Genomic DNA, 18,544 nt, shown 5'->3' with positions numbered 1-18,544 from the left:
TAAGATAGGATGGAGGCTAACATGAACACCTAATGATCATTGACAATGTGCCAAGATCAACTAAAAAGGGTGGGATATGACTCAAAAATGGGTGTTACCGAAAAAACTTGGTCCCAAAAGATGTGAATTGGGGGACCCACTTCAAAGTTCATCAAGCACCTCCATGCAAGGTGTGATAAACAAAATCTATCTAACTATCTACTCTAGACCCCTAGAAAAATGATAACCTATCCTAAAAAGGTGGTGAGAATCTAACTAAGCAAGGCTCAGACGAGACTCGGGAGTACTAAGGGGTACTCCCCCCAAAACCAAGATGTGAGTCTTCAATGTCTTCAAAATACCTTACCGGGCTAGTCTTTGCTCGCACACATTGGCATGACCAACCACATCCCTCCGCACCTAGACCTAATCAAGCTACCTGCATCTGACCCCCACACAAGCGGTCTCAAAGTGGTCTGTGAGGCCCAAAATGTATCCCATTCATCAAATATAAGGAATTCCATATCAAGACCCGGGACCAATCTATGACTCAATACTTATGACTCGGCGCTATGGTATCTGTAGGGATGAGAAGACAAGAGAGAACAAAAATGCATGAACTTAAACTAGAATGCATCTAAAAAGTATGAAAATTAGAAAAGAAAGAAAGAAAATATGCAATATTTTTGAATTTTTTATGCAATTTTTATGAGTGACCTAAATGACTACCTCTAAATGCAACTATATACAACCTAAATGCAATAAAAATAAAAGATTAGATTACCTCACCCCAAGCTTAAAATTAAGCATTGTCCTCAATGCTTAGGATGAGAGTAAGGAAGGATCATACCGGGATCAAGGTGGAGGAGGCCCGCGAGGACGGTATGGAAGCAACACATGGGTCGCATAATGATGCTTGGATGGAGTTCTTGGCCGCCTAAATACACATGGATGAAAGCTTGGTTGCGCAAAGGACACATATGAAATGGCTTGAAATTTTCTTATGAAATGACATATTTGTGCGGGTACCCTCGCAAACTTTGCGCGGGTGGGGGGAAGCCGCGCGCACATGTCAGAATACATCCCATGTTGGGGTAATTTGGAACTCGGAATTTGCGCGGCTGGGGGTCGGTCGCGCAATGGCTGTGCGGGCACCCGCGCGCATCAATCAGAGAGCACCCCATGTTGGTGTAATTTGGAACTCGGGACCTGCGCGGCTGGGGTTGGTCGCGCAACGGCTGCGCGGGCACCCTTTGATTGCTAAATAAACGTAATATAATGGTAAAAAGGGGTATCGATCCTCGAGAAAATGGTTGTATTCAATCACCAATGCAATTCAATAGAACTAGTGAAATTAATCTAACTAACTACAATTAAACTAAAAGGGGGGTGTTGATTACTTGAAAACTAAAATACTTGAATAACTAAAAAACCTTGCAATTAAGCAAGTAGATGGGATGCTTAAAGGTTGGGAATAATTGGTTAACTAAGGCATATCAACACAATGAACATTAGTGTGTTTATCATTAGGATCTAATACAAAGTTTATCCTTCATCCCAAATTGGTTATAGCAATCATGAAGCATGATATGCCAAGATTCCTCATAGGTAGTATGGAGGTTGGGGAAGCCCACAACACACCTTCTTAATTAAGATCAAGGGTCAATTGAAGCAATTAATCCCAAGAAATCAATTAGCCTTAAGAATGAAGGAATCCCTAATTCCTAGAGGATGTCAAATGCTTACACATCCATAAAGGAGCTATGATTCATAAGCTAGGGATGATTTCTACCATCATAAAGCCTTTGTTCAAGATAAATTCAATGATCCAATGCAAAATCAATGAAATAAATCAACCATTGCTCAATCAAATACTAAGCTCATGATCAAAGCATCAATTAAGCATAAGAATTGCAAACTAGAATCATAAACATGAAATAAATTGATAATCAACATAAATCCTTCAAAACCCACAAACATTCATTGGTTTTCAGCCAAAGTCAACCAAATAAGAGTATTAGCCACTCATGGCAGCAACGTAACAAGAACAATAATCTAATTGCATAAAGAAACTACCTAAGATTTGGAAAGATGAAAGAAATTGAGTATTTTGCTCTCCAAATCGCCTCTTGCAGGTCTCCAATGGTGGAAAAATCGTGAATGAGCCTCTTGATCTGATCCCCCTAGGTTATTGTGAGCCAAATGACCAAAATGCCCAAACTGAGCAGTTACGCGGGTACTCGCACGACGAAAATTCCACCCGCGTAAATGTTGCTGTAATGCTATTGGTCCTTCATTCCACGACTCCATCCTTCCACTACCAAAGATTCCTTTGGTCCCCCCATTGTCCATGTAATTTGAATCCACCAATCATCATTTAGCCACCAAATGGATGCTCCAAGCCCAAAATTAGAAATTTATGATCCATCTTCACAAGCCCAAATAATCCAAGCCAATAGCTTTCAAAGCCCAATTCTTCTTCTTTGACTCCGCCAAGCCCAAGAATGCCTCGGAAGCCCACTAAGCCCGTTTCCAATCAACCCGCAACCGCAACAAGCACCGAAAAACCTACAAAATATCTCATGCAACATAACAAGCACCCGGTACGATCCATACTAAAGAAAAATAAATAAAATACAATGCATTAATAACAAAAAGATCTAAAAATCTAAACTAAACTAATAAAAATAAGGAAATAAAATAAGCTATCAGTAAATCACAAGAAAATTAGTAGCCATGAATCTTGAAACTTGGAAAATTAGAACTTCAGAAGCACATCAAAATTAGGGGTGATGTTTCAAAAATCAAAATCCGAGTCTCAGGTATGAAAATCAAACGATATTAAACATTTTTTTTATCTATATGATACATGTATGATATTTTTTAGAGTTTGGATGGTAATAATTTCATAGATTTTTTTTAATAAGAAGTAAATATGAATTCAAAAATTAAAATGTATTCTAAGTCCTTATAATTTATTTATAAGAATTAAATCATTTTTTCTTTCATTTTTTTCAATTTCTTTTTCTTGAGTTCAAAAGCAACAATCTGTGGATCCAAGTTTGATGTTTCGAAAATCAGAGCCAATCAGAATTTCAAAAGTAATCCATCCTTTTGAGGCGGAAAAAATATGAAGGTATATTCAGAAACTTTTTATTAGAAGCAAATCATGGTATATCTTTTCTGAGAATGTAATATAACTTTCTTTACCAGAAACAAATCACGGTAATTTTTTATCTATGAGTTTTTCTTTGTGGTGTACTTTATTACTTGAGTTTCAAAATCAAGAACAACGAAGGAAATCTACAAATTGCAAATAAGGCCGTTTCTCTCCTTTCCAAATTGAAGATATTGAAGTCTTGCTTACAATCAACAATGATTTAAAAACGACTTATTGGCTTTGATGACGATCGAGAGCAACCATTTGGATAAAGTTATTTATAACGATGTTATTTGAAAAGTTTATTTCAACGAATATTAGAAGGATGATTGTTTTCAAGTAGAACCAAGTTTCTTTTTGTGTATTATTTTGAATGAAATTTTAATTTATGTATTTTTCAATAGAATATGAAAAGTTATATTTGTTTTAATTTAATTTTTAGATTTTTCATATTTTGGGCCTATTATTGTTAAATTGCATAGGACCTTCAAAATTTCATGATTGGCCCAATAAATGGTAACTGGTAAAATCAGGTAACAGAAAATACATTGTTGGTATTTAATAGGTCACATACAAGTTTGGTGATATAGTCTATTAGAGAAAATACAAAGAACCTTTTAAACCAAAACCAAGTAATTAATATGGTCCCAGGCTCCCAGCGACGCAATCCTTTAATTAAATGGATAATTTATGTCTTGTCATTATTTTTGAGTTATGATTTTTTTTGGGGATAAAATGAATTGGTAATACGAGTCAATTGGAAGACGGGAAAGACTATGAAATGTTAGTCTGAAAAATTAAATACATGTTTTATCACAGTAGATATATGTTAGTCTGTTAGATATAAAAGAGGCCAAAAAAAGATGTAATTACTTTTAAATTTATATCATTTTAAAACTAAATTATTTAATTGCATTTTATGACTTTTCTGCTTCAAATTTCCTTTTTACACTACCACGACGATTTTGAGTGTTTTTGGAGAGCAACACTACGCTTAACCCCATAAAACCGAGTAAAATGCAAAGTTTGGCGAGACCATAAATACTAGCCCTGTCGAAAATACCCGATACCCGAATTACCCGTTCGATTTTTTCGGGTATCGGGTAAAACGGGTCGGGTAAATCGGGTATCAGGTAAATTTTTCCGGGTAATCGGGTTACCCGGAATTTTTTCGGGTCGGGTAAAGGGTATATTTTTTGGGTTTCGGGTATACCCAAATTACCCAAATTGTTTTAAAAATTCTTTTTTTTTTGTAGAGCTTGTACTATATAACATGTATTTGATCACGCTTAAACTAACTATCATTATTGTAAAACATAAATATATTTATTATGACAATACGACAGTAACAATATTAAAAGTAATTTTTATATATCATCACGTTCTTTAAAATTTAACTGTTTTCTTGATTATAGTTTTTATTACAACTAACAAACTCATTATCTTGATGAAATTTTAGAACATGATAAAACTTATGACTACATTTATCTTAAACATTTTAAACTTTTAAATTAAGATCTTTAGGTATTTGTTTTTTTAACATCTTATTAGATTAGATTAAGTCGTTAAAAAATTACTTGATATCTCATGTATTATTGAGTAGAAAATCTCAATGTTTAAAGCTTGAGTAACTTTGTTTATGTCTCGTTTGTTTATATAAACAAGACTAATAAAGCACGACGTAGTTATTTCATTAAATTTATTTTTAGGTGAAATTCAAAAAAAATCATATATTTCGGGTAATACCCGAATTACCCAAACCCGACCCGATACTCGAATTACCCAAACCCGAATTACCCAAATTTAGTTTGGGTAGGGTAACGGGTAATTTTTCTAACATGAAAAACCCGAATTACCCGAAACCCGAAAAAATTACCCGTTCAACACCCCTAATAAATACAGTTTATCATAACTTATAAATTATTTTATAAACTAGCTTTTTGATAAACTATTTAAGATAATTTATTGATAAATTAACTTATTTTTGGAAAATTGGTTTTAACTAATTTTAAAAATGAGTTTTTTTAAGCATGAATATCTAACCCTAAACATTATTAAAATGCCCAAATAGTTATATGTCCATGTTCTCCTTCATGATACATTCGTTTTGCTATATGACACGTCTAAAATGGATTTAAGATGAATGAGAACTTTATGTTAAATGACTTATTTGGAAGAAGTTAACAAAGAAGTTTGTAGGTTTTTAGTTAATCCCACATAGATGGGAGAATAAAAAAAAGTAGTTTTATAACTATAAAGGTTTATAAATCTTGATGTTTTATAGCACAAAAGCTTTGAAAGTCTTATATTTTTTAACAAAATTTCATTATTATACTTTTGCTATTTACGCACGTTACAAGTTTGTTTTAAAATTTTTTGTTAACAAATTTGTTTTTTACATCTCTTTTAAAGAAAATTTAAAAGTTGTAAAAAACCAAAGAAAATTTTGTTTTTTACAACTTTCTTTAAATCTTATAAAAACGAATTCATAAAAAAGTTAAAATAAAAAGAACTTGTTTTCTACATAACAAATAAAACAAAAAAGAAACATTACAAAAACAAATTTGTATAAAAATTTATAAAGGTGACGGACCAAATTTGTAATAAAAATAAAATATGTGGCAAGTTTGTAACACCGAAATATGGGTACAAAGTATGATGTTGGTTACTAGATACATTCAAAAATCAAAATAGTTGTAGCATCGTCCCTAATTTTATAAGCATCGTCTTAACTATGGTCCTCTTCCAATGTCTCCATTTTCACCAACCGGTATAAGATTTATTGTTAAAAATCCATATGTGTATATTTGTCAACTATCATCACATGAAGGAAAAAAATTAAAAACAAAGGATATGTAGGGAATGAGAAACACATGATTTGCTTCTGTGTACTCTGATTATTTTATGAGATCACAACCAAACAACTTTTCGAATCCAGAATGGAGGATTTTGACACTGCACTCATTCAAGTGGTGATGATTATGATGTGACACTCACTAACATTTACATAATTAATTCAAGAAAGAAACATAAGGCCATGAATGGAATTCCTATTTCCTACAGCCTTGGCTTTGTTGAATGATGCTTGTGAGAAAGCCAAAAGGACTTGAGCCTCAATAGAATTTGATTGCTTCATAAGGGAATCAGAATTCCAAATAGAGCGTTGGCCTTGGTGAAAGTTGCTTGTGAGAATCCAAAAAGGAATTATCCTGAGGTTGCTTTTTATGTCACACATTGTAACATCATCTCCAATCGAAATTGATTATTTGGTGACAATTCGCTCATTTTTCTGTATTTAATGTTATATATATATATATATGCTTAGGTTATTTTGTTTTTACTAAGTATTGTGTGCCAGAATGCACAGATCTGGACCGGATGAAATTAATCAATGGACATGATTTGAAAGTGTATGATATTACAATGGGGTAACATGTACCATATAATCACACAATTTTTAGCAAAATGGTATTTTGGACAAATAACTACATTTATAAAAGGAAATTTTCGGATTTTTAGGGATGATTAATTCTCCTAATTTAAAAAAAAAATCTTAATTTTTTAATTAATTCAATTTAAATTTTTACTGATTTTATTCTATTAGAATATTTGTTGTTAGATTGATATTTTTTCAGAATTTTATTCTAATAGAATATTATTGAAGAAAAACAAAATTCTTGAATCAGATGTTGAAAAATAACAAATATTCTAATATATTCTTATACATCCGAACTTAAATACAAATTCATACATATTCTTACAGACTAAAAGTCTTATACATTTTAATATAGTTATAAATATTCTAAAAGAATATCAACAAAAATGAATAACATTCTTAAAAAATAACAGCATTCTGCTAGAATACTCTCGTTCTCCATGTTTTCTTCATTTTCCACATCAATGGCAGCCCCTTCAAAACCTAAATAAAAAAAAAAACATAATCAATTTTAAAATAGTATAACTTTCAGTATATTCTAACAGAATAAAACTATAATTCTAACAGAATGTGTTAGACATTAAAGACTTTTAATTTATTCTAACAGAATGTACTCGAGTCACTTGATCAAGTATTCCCCGAGTCATCTGATCCAAATTATCGACTTAATCTAATTACAATGACTACATTGTAGCTAACATAGAGGACAATACTTTGGAAAAAGGTCAACTTATTACAATTTAGAATGTGGTAAATATGACAGTTCAAATATCACAAATGTTTCTGAACAAAGAGTGCTAAAAATACAGCTATAACATCGCATGTTCGAAGGACTATAACTCAACCAATATTAATCAAATTTAAATGACTTCTGAACCTAACACAAAGGAGAATATGCAGAAACAAATTTCATATCATTCCAAGCTAGTAGGAGATAGATATGATACCTCAAATATTACAAAAAAAATTGGCTGAAATATTTGATTCAAGCATTTTATCAAACATTTGGCGGGCAAATCAGATGCACAAATCTTTATACTCCATTTGATGAAACATACAACATATGTAATTAGTAAATGCATGAATGTGACTAAATTTACAATAAAAAAGATAATACAGTACATACCTGGAAGCCGATTCCTGCACAAATCTTTATACTCGATTCACAAGGCTGGACTGTTTTTCCTCTTTTCAATCGCGATCTTCTCATCAAGGATGAAGTTAAATCAAAGGATAATGACATTCATGCTTCTGATTCTATCACCAGTTCATTACGGAAGCTGTTCATTGATGAACCGGAAGAATCTTCTTCGTGTTCATCATCAAGCCGACGAATTGGAAGCTCTACCTTCTGGAACTTTCTGTGTGTGGAGGCCTAAGACGGAAAGTGGATCATCACCTGTTATGCAGGTGGAGTAGTTCTACCGGGTCTCTATGTGTGTGTGGGTACTGTATGAGATGGAGAGGGAGCGTACAACCCTAATCTGGTGGGGGTGAGGTTTTAAAACTGATATCTTTATTTAAAAGGGGATATTATTTAATTGTATCAATTTACCATAATTAATTATAGTATAGATTACTATTATACCCTTATATTTATTATTAATGATTTATTTTTTTCCTAAATTCCTATTGGTGCATTCATGCACACAATAGTTGCTGAAAACATTTGAACCTAGCTCTCTCTCTCTCTCTCTCTCTATATATATATATATATATATATATATATATATATATATATATATATATATATATATATATATATATAGCCATTTTCTATATCATCTCCTTTAACTTCTTTCAATTCTTGTCCAACCTTTGTCCTTTCTTCCTTATAGTTTCTCATTTAGGGGGTGTTTGAGATATTTTTTTACCTTCAAAAGTCTTTTTTGCAAAAGGACTTTTTATAAAATATGTTTTTAAAAATGTGTTTGTATTAGCTTTTGAGAAACAAAAGTCAAAAGTTGTTTTTAAAAGGTATTTGGTTTAACTTTTATATGTAAAATGACTAAAAGTTCCAAAGGCTTATTGATTAGGGTATATGAGTAATTTAAGTGTTAAGGGCTTCAAAAGTTCCAAAAAGTCACTGATACGTGACTTTTCCAAATGCTCATTTTTCTTCTTTCTGAAAAGTTGATTTTAAAAGATCTTTTCGCTTTCCCAAACATTTTTTACCTAAAAAGTTGGTTGAAAAGATAAAACAAACACTCCCTTAGTTCTTTAAGTATTTTTTATGTCTTCCAAAGTCGTCAAGGTTGCTTTTTATGCCACACATTGTAACATCATCTCTCAATATTAACTTGGAAGACATTACCATAAACAATTTTTTAGACAAGTAATTGTGTTGGTGTTAACTCAAGGTCATGGACTAGCTATTTTACAAGTATTACTAGTTAATGCTCTGTATCCATTTTCACAAGATGATCTCAAAACACTCGAGTATTTTGATTTTCCACAACTATAAACAATTTTTTTTTAAATAAAAAAAAAACTTGAATGGTTTTTTTGGATGCATTTGAGACCTGTACCTATTTTCCGAATTAATTTTGCCGTATGTAACTGATTTCATGCATCATTTCTCAGACTTGTGTCATCCTAAATTATTCTCTGTTAGGTGCATATGGGAGGTTTATTATTTCTTTCATTATCTTAAACATTCAATTTTGAATTCTCTTTAAATCCTTCATTTGATTACGAAATTGTAATTTATAAGAGATAAAGAGGACAAACTAAAGAGTAGTCAGTTATCGTTATCAATAATGGCTCATAAAAAGAAATATCGTGTTTATCCCTCTAAAGAATCTATAGTATGCAAAATAGAAAAAAAAAAAAAAAATTGGAAATGTGTTTGTATTTCTTGAAATTCTTTTGTTACGATCATAAGTTTGATAGACGGAAATTTTAGATCTATCATAGATTAAGATAACACGTTGTCATGTTCACCATGTACTTAATTGTTTGTTTTCTATGCATTACATGGAGTTGCTAGGGTCATAGAAAATTCTAGATTCATCATACGTTGATGGGTTTAAGTTCTTTGGTAGTAATATGGCACGCTGACTTTATTCAGAAGATTATGAAATGTTTCGGAATACATATGTAGTTTATTAGAATTTTCTTGAATTATACTTATAAAATATTCTTGGTACTTGTAGAAGTTAAAACAATGTAATAAAAACCTATATCAATAGTCTAGACTCCAGATGCAAACGAGTGAAACTGAAAACTCTATAAAAGGATACCCCTCCGTCCAAGATCGAGTGAGTAACAAAAAAATAAAATAAACCAAATCACCGAATGGATTGTAACAAAAAAATAAAATAAACCAAATCACCGAATGGATTTTTCTTTTTTATTACGTTTGGTTATTTTCTAGGAATATAACGGATTACTCAATATTGATCGGTAAGTATATCTTCTTTTGAGGGCCATGAGGGAGGAGCACTATTGCCTACAAATTATTTAAGTTATATTTGACGTACTAGTTAAAAACTTAGTTGATAGCTAAAAAGTTAGTTGTTATATAAAAAGTTAGCTGGTAGCTGAAAAATTAGTTAATAAACAATGATGTTTGGTAAAACTAGTTGATAAATTAATGGAAATATAAAATGACATAAATAGGCATCTAAAAGAATGTGTTTTTTTTTATAATTAATTAAAGGTATATTTAGAATTTTTTAAAAAACTCTTAAAGTAGCTTTTTAAAAAGTTATCTTATAAGCTATTTTTTAGTTTGTCGAACATGACAATTTAAAAAAATAATTGAAAAAAAACTAGTTTATCAGCTAGTTATGATGCGTCAAACACAACCTTAAAGCTTAAACTACTAATACCAAATATCTTATAAATTAGTTTGTTATGAGAATACATACTACCATTTTGGTCTCTCCTCATGATTTCCAAAAAAAGCTTACAAAATCTAAACAATATAATTAGTTATTAGGAGACTAAATATATACTTGGAAGGATGTTGCTAAAAAATAGAAAAGAAAACATCAAAAGATCAAAGAGCTAAAGACAAGATATTCACAAAGTCAAAAAGAAACTATGGAAGATACAAAAAATGAAAAAAATATCGTCTTACATCATAGAAACAATACTAGTCACCAGAGTGCAACCCTACCCTTGGAATGGTGCAAAGAAACATGAGATCTTGATCCCATAGATTGAAAAGCCGCTGTCTTATTGTGTTGATGAAGGAGTTTTTGCCTTTCATCTTTAGTAAAAGGAAACTACAATTATATATTGTGGCAACAGATCCAATATTGCAATGAGAAAAACCAACATTCCGTGTAAGAACAAAACACATAGATGTGTATAATCATTATAAATGTAAGCTAGTAGTTGATGGAAAAGTTATTATGTTGTGTGCTACTTAGTTTTATCTCATGCATTTCATTTGGGTTTCGGTGTATTCTTATAAGAAACTACCACACGAGTACTTGTTACATAACACAAGAATGGTTAACTATGTACAACAATAACAACATACCGTATAGTCTCATTCGAACGGTGTAAAAGAGAAATAGATGTTGACAGTCATGACAATATAAAGCTAATTTTGTGGGAATCAGATGCATATATTTTGAGTTCGAAGAGAAATTCTAGAAAGGATATAGGATTTGATGCTTAAGCAGAAGATTTCGCTTCCAAATTCAACAACCATTACCCCTTTTGTCGTTTCTCTCTCCCCCCCCTCTCTCTCTCTCTCTCTCCCCTTTCTTTCTCTTTTTCTTGTGTATGTCATTTGTATTTATTAGCTTTAATTTTCCAAAGAAAGTTGTTCATCAGCTATAGAGTAATATATAAATAAAAATATATTTTATTTAGAAAAATAACATGTACCTACCGATCTTGGTTTTAGATATCATCTGGGACAAGGTGCTCTATATGGAAACCAAAACTGAATGGTACCTAATAGATATCGATTTCAAAAAATTAAGAACTAGAACCCAAAATGCTTTAATTCGATTCTAATATCTACAAATCAAAATTGGAATTGAATGACCCAGTCATGTCTCACTCACCAACCATGTCTTAACCTCGTTGTCACCTTGTCACACTCACCGCCACCCCTGTGACTTATACTTATATTAGTGTGTGCACACTTAGGTGACCAGGCCCGAACCGAGGGGGTGTAGGGTGTACAACTGTACATGGCCCTAAAAAAAATAGGGCCAAAATTTTAGGCAAATGATATAGTTAATATGTGAATATATATTATTTACGTAAACATTTACAAAAAAAAATTCTACTTTAGCTGGGTAAGAGTGGTGCCTTTACTCCCTCCTTCTACCGATCAGATGTTGATACTTGATTCCCCCACTTCCTATGTAAGATTCAATTTCAGGAAGTTTATCATTTTGGACTTTTGCATCTATTAATGAATTAAGATATGTATGATTTAACTTAAGGGGATAGAATTATGGGGATCGTCAATACCTCCACGTACATATAAAGATCACCGAAATCGGAGTTGCAATGAAGAAGTTATGATTGGTTGAAGTTGAAGCTGAAAACCAGAAAATTGAGAATTTATCTGAAGAAGCGAGGGGCGCTTTCGGCCCATTGAGTTGTGTGTTTTTAGGGTTTTTGGGAGTATTTAATGTCATTAACCCTTAGGCTTGTCATCTTGTATTCTTCATTGAAGGCTTATTTCTCATGTTTTGGTGTGAGGCTTAAAGATTAAGGTGTTTGCAAAGTGTTTCGATGAAGAGCTAAAGTGTAGATTTAGCAAAGTGACTTCATTTCTTAACCGTTCTGAGTAAAAAGCTTCAACCTCTACTTCTAGTTTGTTAGATCTATCTTATGGTCCATTTTTATGCTTTTGGTCTCATTTTGGTGCGAGTTTGGAATTTAGATGACTCCAACTCCTTCTAAGTACTAAGGATTGTCATTTAGACATTTTCTAGTTGAAAAGTTGGTATCTTGATCTTGTTCTTGGAGCCATGCATTTTTTGTGAATGATTTATGTCATTTTGGACTTGGTAATCTAAAACTTGTGAGCTTTGGTTGGTCTTAATGGATAAAGCTAGAAGCTTTGATCATTTAGACCTCATTAGAACTTGGATCTAGAAGATGGAGAATCGACTTAACAGATTAATTCATTTTACCCTTTGGATTACGCCAAAGTGTGAAGCGCTTTTCCTGAGTGCGGGGTACTTTCTGGACTTTTTCAATGTCGTCTGTTTTAAGCCCTAAGCTTCTGTCATGGTGGCCTCGGTGATTGGAGTTTGCTTCCTCTTGCTTGATATACGCGTTTGTGACGACTTTCAGATTGCTTCCTTCCGTTCATCGCCTTCGATTTGTCGGAGGTATTTTTCTACTCTGCATTTGAGCTCGTCTCTCGAATAAGGTACTGTCCCCTGCATCTTTTTTGACAAAGGCACGGAGAGTAGACCTTGGGTAAAGGCGCCAGTCACAAGGAACTCTTCATGACCCAGAACGTTGAGTGTCGTCATTGTGAATCTATTGTAGTATGCTCATATCGATTCTCCTTCTTTTTGCTTGCATGCCATTATGGAGTTTGCATCTCCTTTCCCCTTCCGTAGTTGCATGAAATTGTTAAGAAAAAGGTATCACGACGGTTGGAAAGTCGCGATGTTGCCCGGTCGCAACGCCTTGAACCATTTTCCGGTGTTAACAGATAACGTAACAGGAAAATATGTACACATGAAATGATTTTCCATCCTTAGTGAAGTCATCATCCACTCATATGTGTCAATGTGCTCGTCGGGGTATCATTGCTGAATGCGGGATCTCATACTACAAGAGTCCCTGGAAAAAGGCAGAAATGGTGCTCTTCGTCGGGTTTTCCATTCGAGGGATGGTCCACCTGTTGCGGTTGCTTCTGCGGCTGAGAAACCACCGGTTGCGACTACTAAGTCGACAACTGAGCCTGTTGTGTCGGTGGCTATGACTTTTGAGTCATTATCGGCTGAGATGATGCGGTCGCGGTTGTAACTGACTGCTCTGCTACGGCAGATGGTGGTCGCCATAAGGATGCGATTGCTGTCGCTTCGGTTCCCCTTGTTGGACCTGGCATTTGTGTTGTTGGCATGTGGGTAGAGGCTTGTTCGACTGAGGCAGATGGTTGTGTGCCATCAGGCGACGATATTGATCTGAGTGGGCTTATTTCTCCCCCGTCGGATGCCACATGTCCTTTTTTTGTCATTTCCGTCGTCTAGGGTTGTTTGAAGGTTGTGTAGCTCTAAGTACACGCCCAGATGGCTCCAAATGTTGTGATATGTCTCCTTGTCTTAATGTCAAATGTGGGTTCCTTCGTCTGGTTAAGCCTAAGAATCACAACAAAGAATGAGCCGACGTTAGTCGTTGTCTGGGAGGGGGTCACGAAGCGAGACTCTAACGGTCTAGTCAGTAAGTGTATGGGAGCATTAGGGTTTTGTATTATATATATATATATATATATATATATATAGAGAGAGAGAGAGAGAGAGAGAGAGAGCTAGGTTCAAATGTTTTTAGCAACTATTATATGCATGTATGCACCAATAAGAATTGAGAAAATAATAAATCATTAAATAAATCATTTAATTGTATTATAGTAATCTTTTCCTATTTAATTATGGTAGATAATTAGTATCTTTTAATATCCCTTTAAATATAGGATGTCAAAGTCAAATCTGTAGAAAAAACCTACAGGTTCCGTCTTCCTCATTTTTCTTCCCTACGGCTACAATGTCAGATTACTCCACCACTGTCGCCACTGTCCTTCTTCTCTATGGCTACCACACCATCTTCTTCTTTCCCCAGAACAATAAGCCCTCCAATTTTTTCTATTACTTCATTATGCAAACCATGTGTATCAACCCCCACACAAACCATCTTCCCCTTGATTTGATTCTCCTTCATCAGGAGTGAACAAAAATAGAAACACAAATTCTCTGTATTTCATATTCGATTAAAGAAAGGCTTTTGTGTTTAACAATTATCACACCCTTCTTCCTTCTTCATCAGGAACCTCTAATTTGGTGAGTAATTGTTAATCTTTCTTCTACTTGATTTCTAACCCTAAACACAGCTTTAGGGATGAAGGAAAAAAGAAACCAGATTATGGGATAATTTCTAACCCTATACTCTGGTTGGAACTTTTTTTTTTGTTTATGTTTTTAGTCCGAAACTAAGCACATACTAAGCCCAATAAGACACATTGTCCTAAATATACATAAGGCCAACTGAAAAACAGGTATACACATCAAATAAACTAGGATGAAACATAGGATTCGGTCGATGATTCGGCATCCTTTATTAATTGCGTATATAACGGTAACCATTCTCTCTAACAAGAAATTTGAAGGCTTTTGCTCCAACAAGAAATTTGAAAAATTAAAAGTATAATTTTTATGTACAGAGTAGTGGTCTTGATTGGATAATTACCACAAATTTTTTATTATGGGTGTATCTGACAACAATTCTTCCGGAATGGAAGATCAAGTTCTAATTCTGTCAGAATGAAATCTCGATTTTATGGCATGAAATCTCAAATTATTTGTTAGTATTTGAAGGTATACACTCTTTTATTGGAAATTTAGTCACATTCATGTATTTTTTAATTACATATGTTGTATCTTTCATCAAATAAAGTATAAAGATCTGAGCATCCAATGTGTGTCCGCCAATTGTTTGCTAAAATGCTTGAATCAAATATTTCAGCCAATTTTTTTGTAATCTTTGAACTATCATATCTCTCTCATACTATCTTGGAATGATTTGAAAATTTTAATTCTTCATGTTCTACTTTGTGTTAGCTACAAGTTTGGTTCAGAAGTCATTTTAATTGGATTAATATTGGCCGAGTTACAGTCCTTCGAACATTGAATGTTACATCTATATTTTTAACACTTTTACTTTGTTTAGAAAATTTTTGTGATCTTTGAACTGTCATATTTCCCACATTCTTGCTTATAATAATATGATATTTTTCCAACGTATTGTCATCTGTGTTAGCTACAATGTAGGCTCTAGAATCATTGTAATTAGATTAAGTCGATTATTTGGATCAAGTGACTCGAGTATTACATTCTGTTAGAGTAAATAAAAAGTATTTAATGTCTAACATGTCTTGTTATAATTTATAGTTTTATTCTTTTAGAATATACTAAAAATTTTAATATTTTAAAGTTGATTATGTTTCTTTGTGGATATAAATTTTGAAGAGGTTGTCATTGACGCGGAGAAAGAACAAAACATGGACAACGAGAGTATTCTAGCAGAATGTATTTTGTCAGAATGTATAAAGTGTTTCTTAATAATAATATTCTTTCAGAATGGATTAGGGTTTTTGTTAGATTTTAATGTTTTTATTTTTATTTTTTAAAGCATTCTTAGTTTTAATCTTTAAAAATAAATATAATTCTTAAACAATTATTAATCATTTTTTTTAGAATGAATGTAATAATTGTTTAGTCTTATTCTTTATGAATTAATGTAATTAATGATTCTTAAAAAATAAAATCCATATTCTTTAGAAAATTTTATTCTTGATAATATGTTGTTTAATTCTTTAAGCATGTTAATTATAAAAAATATATTGAATGATACCATTATTCTTGACTTGTTGACCAACTCTTTTAATTACTATGTTGATTACTTACAAAGATCCGATATATCCTACGTGAAGTTGTATGATAGACTTAAGACTGTAGAGTATTATCTATAAAAGTCTAAGTCATATTCAGGAGGTCAAGATCTTATCATGGATGACGAGCACATCCATAGGATTAGATGTCTTTTTATTTTTCTTTCTTGTGATTAGACTATGATAAATGTTGATATTTTTTTATCATATGCTTTCTACAAAAAATTTCTTAAATAGCTTTGATAAAAAAAATTTGAAATTTGAAATTGCTTGTTTTGGTGTGTGCAAAATTATGAGTAACAATATATTAACATAATGGAAAATGACTTATAAGCCTAATGAAGTTTCCAAACCGTTCAAAAAACATCAATTATGTTTTGCATGTTCAATAAAACCCAACAAACTTAACATTTTGTCTAAAAAAGCCCAACGAAGTTTCCAAACCGTTCAAAAAACCCCAATCATGTTTTCTCTGTTCAAAAGGTTGAGTTCGTTGGATTTTTTTTGAACAGACAAAACATGATTGGAGTTTTTTGAACAGTTTGGAAACTTCGTTGGTCTGACAACTCATTTTCCCAATACGGTAATAAGTCATTCTCTTCTTTGACTTTCATAGAATTGAACAAAAGTGGAACTTAGTTGGGCTTTTTTAGACAAAATGTTAAGTTTGTTGGGTTTTCTTGAACAGTCAAAACATGATTGAGATTTTTTGAACGGTTTAAAAACTTCGTTGGGCTCGTAAGTCATTTTCCCTTAACATAATTGTTGGTTCAAACTTTTTTTTATGAAATTGCCATGAACTTGAATGTATTCCAAAGATCCAAGAGGATTGGATTTTGGAGATCATTTAACTCTTAGTCTTATGATAAAATACAAGTCACGATTATGACAAAGATACTAGTCAAATATTTGTTGGAATTAGTTTAGACTAATGGACCGTTTGACCATAAAAGATGTCTTAAAGATATGATTATCTTAATCCTTGAAGTGTTCAACGCGTTCTAAAGACAAAAGTTGGAATCAGTGGGGCAAAATGATAAGATTTCATATCCAATATGGATAGTGGGAATTTTAGTCGAAGACATAGCGATCATCCTGTGAAGTTGTTGTTAGATTAGTGTCTAAGACTGTAACTATATTTGGTAAGTACTTGACCCGATTGTGCATGGTCCTTTTGAGTTGCCTTCACCATAGCAACTTGATAGAGTGATTTAGAGAGAAGAGATATTATTATTAATATATTATAAGAATAATATGTTAAAAGAATAATAATATTATTTGATTAATATAAGTCATAAATTAATAAGGAATTAATTAGTGACTTAAAGAGATTAATTGAATAAAGGGGTATCAACTGTCAAATGTATGAAAGTTGTATTTTGAGCTGATAATCCTTATGGATATAGGGTTGGACGATTTTAGGGATATGGATCACCTAGAAATCGTCCAAGGCCTTATTTGGGAAGGGATTTGGATTGCTTTGAGGCTAAGTTATCCAATTAGGGTTTAAGGGTGAAACCCTAGGAGCTCACAGTATAAATAGACACATAGGGTTGAGGAAATCGGCCACCATTGTGATTGGAGAAACCCTAGTGCCGACTTCCCTCTTCCTCATCTCTCTCAAGTCACCTTCTTGCTAGTTGGTGTTTGTAAGTCATTAGATGAGTGACATTTGTGACTCTTAGCTCCAAGAAGAAGAAGGTTTCAAGCAAGTAACTCAAGGTATTATTCTAGATCTTTTTTCATATGTTTTGTTCTTAGATCTAGCCATGAAAGTCTTAGAATTATGGCATGTTCAATTAGTAAAACTTAGATCCAAGTTATAGGGTTGTATGTGCACATAGGTAAAGTTCTTATGTCCAAAACCCATCAGTTGTTTCACTGCTAGTGAGCTTTTGTGTTAATCTACTTTCTTTTCATGGGGTATGTTTCCTTCTTGTCATGTTGCCTTGAGTAGTGTGGAATCCTTTAAATTCTTCATATCACACTAGGGGTGACAAATCGGGCCATCGTGTCGTGTTTTTGTCTGACACGACACGACACGACAATGTTTTATGTAACACGAACACGACACGACACGATCTCGTGTTTTTTTTAACTAACACGAAAACGAACTGATTAAAAACGACAAACACGACACGACATGACAAAGATAACATGAAATAAAAATTAATGTATTTAATTAATAGTTATTCATACATAACACGAAAAACACGACAAAAAATGTTAAATCGTGTCAATTTCGTGTCAATTTTTGAACACGAACACGACATCGTGTTTTTTACACCTGACACGAACACGAATTCGAATTTCAATTTCGTCTCAGTTTCGTTTCGTTTCATATATTTTTATCGTGTCGTGTCATCAATTG

The sequence above is a fragment of the Lactuca sativa genome, chromosome 5 (assembly GCF_002870075.4).
Source record: "Lactuca sativa cultivar Salinas chromosome 5, Lsat_Salinas_v11, whole genome shotgun sequence".
Lineage (NCBI taxonomy): Eukaryota > Viridiplantae > Streptophyta > Magnoliopsida > Asterales > Asteraceae > Lactuca > Lactuca sativa.
This window is presented reverse-complemented; position numbering follows the sequence as displayed.